Genomic DNA, 10,292 nt, shown 5'->3' with positions numbered 1-10,292 from the left:
CGGGACAAACTTAAATTGACCTAAAAGTCAATTACAGGAAGTAGTTGGATACTATTCATGATACGTATGGTGAAGTTAAGCTTGGCACTGTGTTTAGGGTTCACAGTTACTATACCTCCGATCCGATGCATTTTATAGGTATAGATTAAACGTCCCCTACCATACGTATCACATACTAGTATCTGCTATAACTTGTACGAACTGAGAGTGAGGAGGCTCAAAAGTCAAAACATTTAAATAAGTCTAAATATTGAAATTGCTGCCGTCTAAAAGTTCACAGGTTATCAGCCTTTCTTGTTACTGTCTATGTGGTGCTTATATATAAACATTGTATCACTTCTCAGTAGCTAGATAGAGTTGTAGCTTTTCATCAAATTAAGCAGCAGCTTAAAGTGTTGCTTTGAAATGCAATGATTGCCACTTTATTTGAACTTAAAACAAGAGGTGTGCCTGCTGGTAGGGTTTGAACGGAGGAATTTAACATAGAAAGTAATGGGACCATGAATTAGTCGTGTCCTTCCCCTATTTGCGAAAGAAACTCATTTTGTATTTTATCATTTAGCAGATTACTGTCAACAGTTTCAGAAAAGGTATCAATCAAAGGCATTGAAATTCTAGTTTGAACCACATTTTTGGTGTCTATGAAGAAAGTAGTTAAGACAGAAAATACACGTCAAGTCTAAACAGTAAGTATACAATTAAGCTGTATTCTAGTATTTTAAAGTTGCATGCAATATGACATAATTATGCACGGGACAAACTATTGAACGGGACAAACTTAAATTGACCTAAAAGTCAATTACAGGAAGTAGTTGGATACTATTCATGATACGTATGGTGAAGTTAAGCTTGGCACTGTGTTTAGGGTTCACAGTTACTATACCTCCGATCCGATGCATTTTATAGGTATAGATTAAACGTCCCCTACCATACGTATCACATACTAGTATCTGCTATAACTTGTACGAACTGAGAGTGAGGAGGCTCAAAAGTCAAAACATTTAAATAAGTCTAAATATTGAAATTGCTGCCGTCTAAAAGTTCACAGGTTATCAGCCTTTCTTGTTACTGTCTATGTGGTGCTTATATATAAACATTGTATCACTTCTCAGTAGCTAGATAGAGTTGTAGCTTTTCATCAAATTAAGCAGCAGCTTAAAGTGTTGCTTTGAAATGCAATGATTGCCACTTTATTTGAACTTAAAACAAGAGGTGTGCCTGCTGGTAGGGTTTGAACGGAGGAATTTAACATAGAAAGTAATGGGACCATGAATTAGTCGTGTCCTTCCCCTATTTGCGAAAGAAACTCATTTTGTATTTTATCATTTAGCAGATTACTGTCAACAGTTTCAGAAAAGGTATCAATCAAAGGCATTGAAATTCTAGTTTGAACCACATTTTTGGTGTCTATGAAGAAAGTAGTTAAGACAGAAAATACACGTCAAGTCTAAACAGTAAGTATACAATTAAGCTGTATTCTAGTATTTTAAAGTTGCATGCAATATGACATAATTATGCACGGGACAAACTATTGAACGGGACAAACTTAAATTGACCTAAAAGTCAATTACAGGAAGTAGTTGGATACTATTCATGATACGTATGGTGAAGTTAAGCTTGGCACTGTGTTTAGGGTTCACAGTTACTATACCTCCGATCCGATGCATTTTATAGGTATAGATTAAACGTCCCCTACCATACGTATCACATACTAGTATCTGCTATAACTTGTACGAACTGAGAGTGAGGAGGCTCAAAAGTCAAAACATTTAAATAAGTCTAAATATTGAAATTGCTGCCGTCTAAAAGTTCACAGGTTATCAGCCTTTCTTGTTACTGTCTATGTGGTGCTTATATATAAACATTGTATCACTTCTCAGTAGCTAGATAGAGTTGTAGCTTTTCATCAAATTAAGCAGCAGCTTAAAGTGTTGCTTTGAAATGCAATGATTGCCACTTTATTTGAACTTAAAACAAGAGGTGTGCCTGCTGGTAGGGTTTGAACGGAGGAATTTAACATAGAAAGTAATGGGACCATGAATTAGTCGTGTCCTTCCCCTATTTGCGAAAGAAACTCATTTTGTATTTTATCATTTAGCAGATTACTGTCAACAGTTTCAGAAAAGGTATCAATCAAAGGCATTGAAATTCTAGTTTGAACCACATTTTTGGTGTCTATGAAGAAAGTAGTTAAGACAGAAAATACACGTCAAGTCTAAACAGTAAGTATACAATTAAGCTGTATTCTAGTATTTTAAAGTTGCATGCAATATGACATAATTATGCACGGGACAAACTATTGAACGGGACAAACTTAAATTGACCTAAAAGTCAATTACAGGAAGTAGTTGGATACTATTCATGATACGTATGGTGAAGTTAAGCTTGGCACTGTGTTTAGGGTTCACAGTTACTATACCTCCGATCCGATGCATTTTATAGGTATAGATTAAACGTCCCCTACCATACGTATCACATACTAGTATCTGCTATAACTTGTACGAACTGAGAGTGAGGAGGCTCAAAAGTCAAAACATTTAAATAAGTCTAAATATTGAAATTGCTGCCGTCTAAAAGTTCACAGGTTATCAGCCTTTCTTGTTACTGTCTATGTGGTGCTTATATATAAACATTGTATCACTTCTCAGTAGCTAGATAGAGTTGTAGCTTTTCATCAAATTAAGCAGCAGCTTAAAGTGTTGCTTTGAAATGCAATGATTGCCACTTTATTTGAACTTAAAACAAGAGGTGTGCCTGCTGGTAGGGTTTGAACGGAGGAATTTAACATAGAAAGTAATGGGACCATGAATTAGTCGTGTCCTTCCCCTATTTGCGAAAGAAACTCATTTTGTATTTTATCATTTAGCAGATTACTGTCAACAGTTTCAGAAAAGGTATCAATCAAAGGCATTGAAATTCTAGTTTGAACCACATTTTTGGTGTCTATGAAGAAAGTAGTTAAGACAGAAAATACACGTCAAGTCTAAACAGTAAGTATACAATTAAGCTGTATTCTAGTATTTTAAAGTTGCATGCAATATGACATAATTATGCACGGAACAAACTATTGAACGGGACAAACTTAAATTGACCTAAAAGTCAATTACAGGAAGTAGTTGGATACTATTCATGATACGTATGGTGAAGTTAAGCTTGGCACTGTGTTTAGGGTTCACAGTTACTATACCTCCGATCCGATGCATTTTATAGGTATAGATTAAACGTCCCCTACCATACGTATCACATACTAGTATCTGCTATAACTTGTACGAACTGAGAGTGAGGAGGCTCAAAAGTCAAAATATTTAAATAAGTCTAAATATTGAAATTGCTGCCGTCTAAAAGTTCACAGGTTATCAGCCTTTCTTGTTACTGTCTATGTGGTGCTTATATATAAACATTGATATCGCAGATCAAATTTATTCGTTCTTTGTGTAATCATACGTTTTTTGATTGAGTTAAGTCTGCTAATTGATATTTTATCGTATGTTTTTATATGTTGTGATGTTATGCTATTGTTTCAGAAAAAGGGAGAAGGTTTGGGCCCATTAAAACGTTTAATCCCGCTGCAAATGTTTGCACCTGTCCTAAGTCAGGAATCTGATGTACAGTAGTTGTCGTTTGTTTATGTAATATATACGTGTTTCTCGTTTCTCGTTTTGTTTATATAGATTAGACCGTTGGTTTTCCCGTTTGAATGGTTTTACACTAGTAATTTTGGGGCCCTTTATAGCTTGTTGTTCGGTGTGAGCCAAGGCTCCGTGTTGAAGGCCGTACTTTAACCTATAATGGTTTAATTTTTAAATTGTTATTTGGATGGAGAGTTGTCTCATTGGCACTCACACCACATCTTCCTATATCTATTGTATCACTTCTCAGTAGCTAGATAGAGTTGTAGCTTTTCATCAAATTAAGCAGCAGCTTAAAGTGTTGCTTTGAAATGCAATGATTGCCACTTTATTTGAACTTAAAACAAGAGGTGTGCCTGCTGGTAGGGTTTGAACGGAGGAATTTAACATAGAAAGTAATGGGACCATGAATTAGTCGTGTCCTTCCCCTATTTGCGAAAGAAACTCATTTTGTATTTTATCATTTAGCAGATTACTGTCAACAGTTTCAGAAAAGGTATCAATCAAAGGCATTGAAATTCTAGTTTGAACTACATTTTTGGTGTCTATGAAGAAAGTAGTTAAGACAGAAAATACACGTCAAGTCTAAACAGTAAGTATACAATTAAGCTGTATTCTAGTATTTTAAAGTTGCATGCAATATGACATAATTATGCACGGGACAAACTATTGAACGGGACAAACTTAAATTGACCTAAAAGTCAATTACAGGAAGTAGTTGGATACTATTCATGATACGTATGGTGAAGTTAAGCTTGGCACTGTGTTTAGGGTTCACAGTTACTATACCTCCGATCCGATGCATTTTATAGGTATAGATTAAACGTCCCCTACCATACGTATCACATACTAGTATCTGCTATAACTTGTACGAACTGAGAGTGAGGAGGCTCAAAAGTCAAAACATTTAAATAAGTCTAAATATTGAAATTGCTGCCGTCTAAAAGTTCACAGGTTATCAGCCTTTCTTGTTACTGTCTATGTGGTGCTTATATATAAACATTGTATCACTTCTCAGTAGCTAGATAGAGTTGTAGCTTTTCATCAAATTAAGCAGCAGCTTAAAGTGTTGCTTTGAAATGCAATGATTGCCACTTTATTTGAACTTAAAACAAGAGGTGTGCCTGCTGGTAGGGTTTGAACGGAGGAATTTAACATAGAAAGTAATGGGACCATGAATTAGTCGTGTCCTTCCCCTATTTGCGAAAGAAACTCATTTTGTATTTTATCATTTAGCAGATTACTGTCAACAGTTTCAGAAAAGGTATCAATCAAAGGCATTGAAATTCTAGTTTGAACCACATTTTTGGTGTCTATGAAGAAAGTAGTTAAGACAGAAAATACACGTCAAGTCTAAACAGTAAGTATACAATTAAGCTGTATTCTAGTATTTTAAAGTTGCATGCAATATGACATAATTATGCACGGGACAAACTATTGAACGGGACAAACTTAAATTGACCTAAAAGTCAATTACAGGAAGTAGTTGGATACTATTCATGATACGTATGGTGAAGTTAAGCTTGGCACTGTGTTTAGGGTTCACAGTTACTATACCTCCGATCCGATGCATTTTATAGGTATAGATTAAACGTCCCCTACCATACGTATCACATACTAGTATCTGCTATAACTTGTACGAACTGAGAGTGAGGAGGCTCAAAAGTCAAAACATTTAAATAAGTCTAAATATTGAAATTGCTGCCGTCTAAAAGTTCACAGGTTATCAGCCTTTCTTGTTACTGTCTATGTGGTGCTTATATATAAACATTGTATCACTTCTCAGTAGCTAGATAGAGTTGTAGCTTTTCATCAAATTAAGCAGCAGCTTAAAGTGTTGCTTTGAAATGCAATGATTGCCACTTTATTTGAACTTAAAACAAGAGGTGTGCCTGCTGGTAGGGTTTGAACGGAGGAATTTAACATAGAAAGTAATGGGACCATGAATTAGTCGTGTCCTTCCCCTATTTGCGAAAGAAACTCATTTTGTATTTTATCATTTAGCAGATTACTGTCAACAGTTTCAGAAAAGGTATCAATCAAAGGCATTGAAATTCTAGTTTGAACCACATTTTTGGTGTCTATGAAGAAAGTAGTTAAGACAGAAAATACACGTCAAGTCTAAACAGTAAGTATACAATTAAGCTGTATTCTAGTATTTTAAAGTTGCATGCAATATGACATAATTATGCACGGGACAAACTATTGAACGGGACAAACTTAAATTGACCTAAAAGTCAATTACAGGAAGTAGTTGGATACTATTCATGATACGTATGGTGAAGTTAAGCTTGGCACTGTGTTTAGGGTTCACAGTTACAATACCTCCGATCCGATGCATTTTATAGGTATAGATTAAACGTCCCCTACCATACGTATCACATACTAGTATCTGCTATAACTTGTACGAACTGAGAGTGAGGAGGCTCAAAAGTCAAAACATTTAAATAAGTCTAAATATTGAAATTGCTGCCGTCTAAAAGTTCACAGGTTATCAGCCTTTCTTGTTACTGTCTATGTGGTGCTTATATATAAACATTGTATCACTTCTCAGTAGCTAGATAGAGTTGTAGCTTTTCATCAAATTAAGCAGCAGCTTAAAGTGTTGCTTTGAAATGCAATGATTGCCACTTTATTTGAACTTAAAACAAGAGGTGTGCCTGCTGGTAGGGTTTGAACGGAGGAATTTAACATAGAAAGTAATGGGACCATGAATTAGTCGTGTCCTTCCCCTATTTGCGAAAGAAACTCATTTTGTATTTTATCATTTAGCAGATTACTGTCAACAGTTTCAGAAAAGGTATCAATCAAAGGCATTGAAATTCTAGTTTGAACCACATTTTTGGTGTCTATGAAGAAAGTAGTTAAGACAGAAAATACACGTCAAGTCTAAACAGTAAGTATACAATTAAGCTGTATTCTAGTATTTTAAAGTTGCATGCAATATGACATAATTATGCACGGGACAAACTATTGAACGGGACAAACTTAAATTGACCTAAAAGTCAATTACAGGAAGTAGTTGGATACTATTCATGATACGTATGGTGAAGTTAAGCTTGGCACTGTGTTTAGGGTTCACAGTTACTATACCTCCGATCCGATGCATTTTATAGGTATAGATTAAACGTCCCCTACCATACGTATCACATACTAGTATCTGCTATAACTTGTACGAACTGAGAGTGAGGAGGCTCAAAAGTCAAAACATTTAAATAAGTCTAAATATTGAAATTGCTGCCGTCTAAAAGTTCACAGGTTATCAGCCTTTCTTGTTACTGTCTATGTGGTGCTTATATATAAACATTGTATCACTTCTCAGTAGCTAGATAGAGTTGTAGCTTTTCATCAAATTAAGCAGCAGCTTAAAGTGTTGCTTTGAAATGCAATGATTGCCACTTTATTTGAACTTAAAACAAGAGGTGTGCCTGCTGGTAGGGTTTGAACGGAGGAATTTAACATAGAAAGTAATGGGACCATGAATTAGTCGTGTCCTTCCCCTATTTGCGAAAGAAACTCATTTTGTATTTTATCATTTAGCAGATTACTGTCAACAGTTTCAGAAAAGGTATCAATCAAAGGCATTGAAATTCTAGTTTGAACCACATTTTTGGTGTCTATGAAGAAAGTAGTTAAGACAGAAAATACACGTCAAGTCTAAACAGTAAGTATACAATTAAGCTGTATTCTAGTATTTTAAAGTTGCATGCAATATGACATAATTATGCACGGGACAAAGTATTGAACGGGACAAACTTAAATTGACCTAAAAGTCAATTACAGGAAGTAGTTGGATACTATGCATGATACGTATGGTGAAGTTAAGCTTGGCACTGTGTTTAGGGTTCACAGTTACTATACCTCCGATCCGATGCATTTTATAGGTATAGATTAAACGTCCCCTACCATACGTATCACATACTAGTATCTGCTATAACTTTTACGAACTGAGAGTGAGGAGGCTCAAAAGTCAAAACATTTAAATAAGTCTAAATATTGAAATTGCTGCCGTCTAAAAGTTCACAGGTTATCAGCCTTTCTTGTTACTGTCTATGTGGTGCTTATATATAAACATTGTATCACTTCTCAGTAGCTAGATAGAGTTGTAGCTTTTCATCAAATTAAGCAGCAGCTTAAAGTGTTGCTTTGAAATGCAATGATTGCCACTTTATTTGAACTTAAAACAAGAGGTGTGCCTGCTGGTAGGGTTTGAACGGAGGAATTTAACATAGAAAGTAATGGGACCATGAATTAGTCGTGTCCTTCCCCTATTTGCGAAAGAAACTCATTTTGTATTTTATCATTTAGCAGATTACTGTCAACAGTTTCAGAAAAGGTATCAATCAAAGGCATTGAAATTCTAGTTTGAACCACATTTTTGGTGTCTATGAAGAAAGTAGTTAAGACAGAAAATACACGTCAAGTCTAAACAGTAAGTATACAATTAAGCTGTATTCTAGTATTTTAAAGTTGCATGCAATATGACATAATTATGCACGGGACAAACTATTGAACGGGACAAACTTAAATTGACCTAAAAGTCAATTACAGGAAGTAGTTGGATACTATTCATGATACGTATGGTGAAGTTAAGCTTGGCACTGTGTTTAGGGTTCACAGTTACTATACCTCCGATCCGATGCATTTTATAGGTATAGATTAAACGTCCCCTACCATACGTATCACATACTAGTATCTGCTATAACTTGTACGAACTGAGAGTGAGGAGGCTCAAAAGTCAAAACATTTAAATAAGTCTAAATATTGAAATTGCTGCCGTCTAAAAGTTCACAGGTTATCAGCCTTTCTTGTTACTGTCTATGTGGTGCTTATATATAAACATTGTATCACTTCTCAGTAGCTAGATAGAGTTGTAGCTTTTCATCAAATTAAGCAGCAGCTTAAAGTGTTGCTTTGAAATGCAATGATTGCCACTTTATTTGAACTTAAAACAAGAGGTGTGCCTGCTGGTAGGGTTTGAACGGAGGAATTTAACATAGAAAGTAATGGGACCATGAATTAGTCGTGTCCTTCCCCTATTTGCGAAAGAAACTCATTTTGTATTTTATCATTTAGCAGATTACTGTCAACAGTTTCAGAAAAGGTATCAATCAAAGGCATTGAAATTCTAGTTTGAACCACATTTTTGGTGTCTATGAAGAAAGTAGTTAAGACAGAAAATACACGTCAAGTCTAAACAGTAAGTATACAATTAAGCTGTATTCTAGTATTTTAAAGTTGCATGCAATATGACATAATTATGCACGGGACAAACTATTGAACGGGACAAACTTAAATTGACCTAAAAGTCAATTACAGGAAGTAGTTGGATACTATTCATGATACGTATGGTGAAGTTAAGCTTGGCACTGTGTTTAGGGTTCACAGTTACTATACCTCCGATCCGATGCATTTTATAGGTATAGATTAAACGTCCCCTACCATACGTATCACATACTAGTATCTGCTATAACTTGTACGAACTGAGAGTGAGGAGGCTCAAAAGTCAAAACATTTAAATAAGTCTAAATATTGAAATTGCTGCCGTCTAAAAGTTCACAGGTTATCAGCCTTTCTTGTTACTGTCTATGTGGTGCTTATATATAAACATTGTATCACTTCTCAGTAGCTAGGTAGAGTTGTAGCTTTTCATCAAATTAAGCAGCAGCTTAAAGTGTTGCTTTGAAATGCAATGATTGCCACTTTATTTGAACTTAAAACAAGAGGTGTGCCTGCTGGTAGGGTTTGAACGGAGGAATTTAACATAGAAAGTAATGGGACCATGAATTAGTCGTGTCCTTCCCCTATTTGCGAAAGAAACTCATTTTGTATTTTATCATTTAGCAGATTACTGTCAACAGTTTCAGAAAAGGTATCAATCAAAGGCATTGAAATTCTAGTTTGAACCACATTTTTGGTGTCTATGAAGAAAGTAGTTAAGACAGAAAATACACGTCAAGTCTAAACAGTAAGTATACAATTAAGCTGTATTCTAGTATTTTAAAGTTGCATGCAATATGACACAATTATGCACGGGACAAACTATTGAACGGGACAAACTTAAATTGACCTAAAAGTCAATTACAGGAAGTAGTTGGATACTATTCATGATACGTATGGTGAAGTTAAGCTTGGCACTGTGTTTAGGGTTCACAGTTACTATACCTCCGATCCGATGCATTTTATAGGTATAGATTAAACGTCCCCTACCATACGTATCACATACTAGTATCTGCTATAACTTGTACGAACTGAGAGTGAGGAGGCTCAAAAGTCAAAACATTTAAATAAGTCTAAATATTGAAATTGCTGCCGTCTAAAAGTTCACAGGTTATCAGCCTTTCTTGTTACTGTCTATGTGGTGCTTATATATAAACATTGTATCACTTCTCAGTAGCTAGATAGAGTTGTAGCTTTTCATCAAATTAAGCAGCAGCTTAAAGTGTTGCTTTGAAATGCAATGATTGCCACTTTATTTGAACTTAAAACAAGAGGTGTGCCTGCTGGTAGGGTTTGAACGGAGGAATTTAACATAGAAAGTAATGGGACCATGAATTAGTCGTGTCCTTCCCCTATTTGCGAAAGAAACTCATTTTGTATTTTATCATTTAGCAGATTACTGTCAACAGTTTCAGAAAAGGTATCAATCAAAGGCATTGAAAT

Source organism: Mytilus trossulus, chromosome 12 (genome assembly GCF_036588685.1).
Source record: "Mytilus trossulus isolate FHL-02 chromosome 12, PNRI_Mtr1.1.1.hap1, whole genome shotgun sequence".
NCBI lineage: Eukaryota > Metazoa > Mollusca > Bivalvia > Mytilida > Mytilidae > Mytilus > Mytilus trossulus.
Note: the sequence above shows the minus strand (reverse complement) of the source record.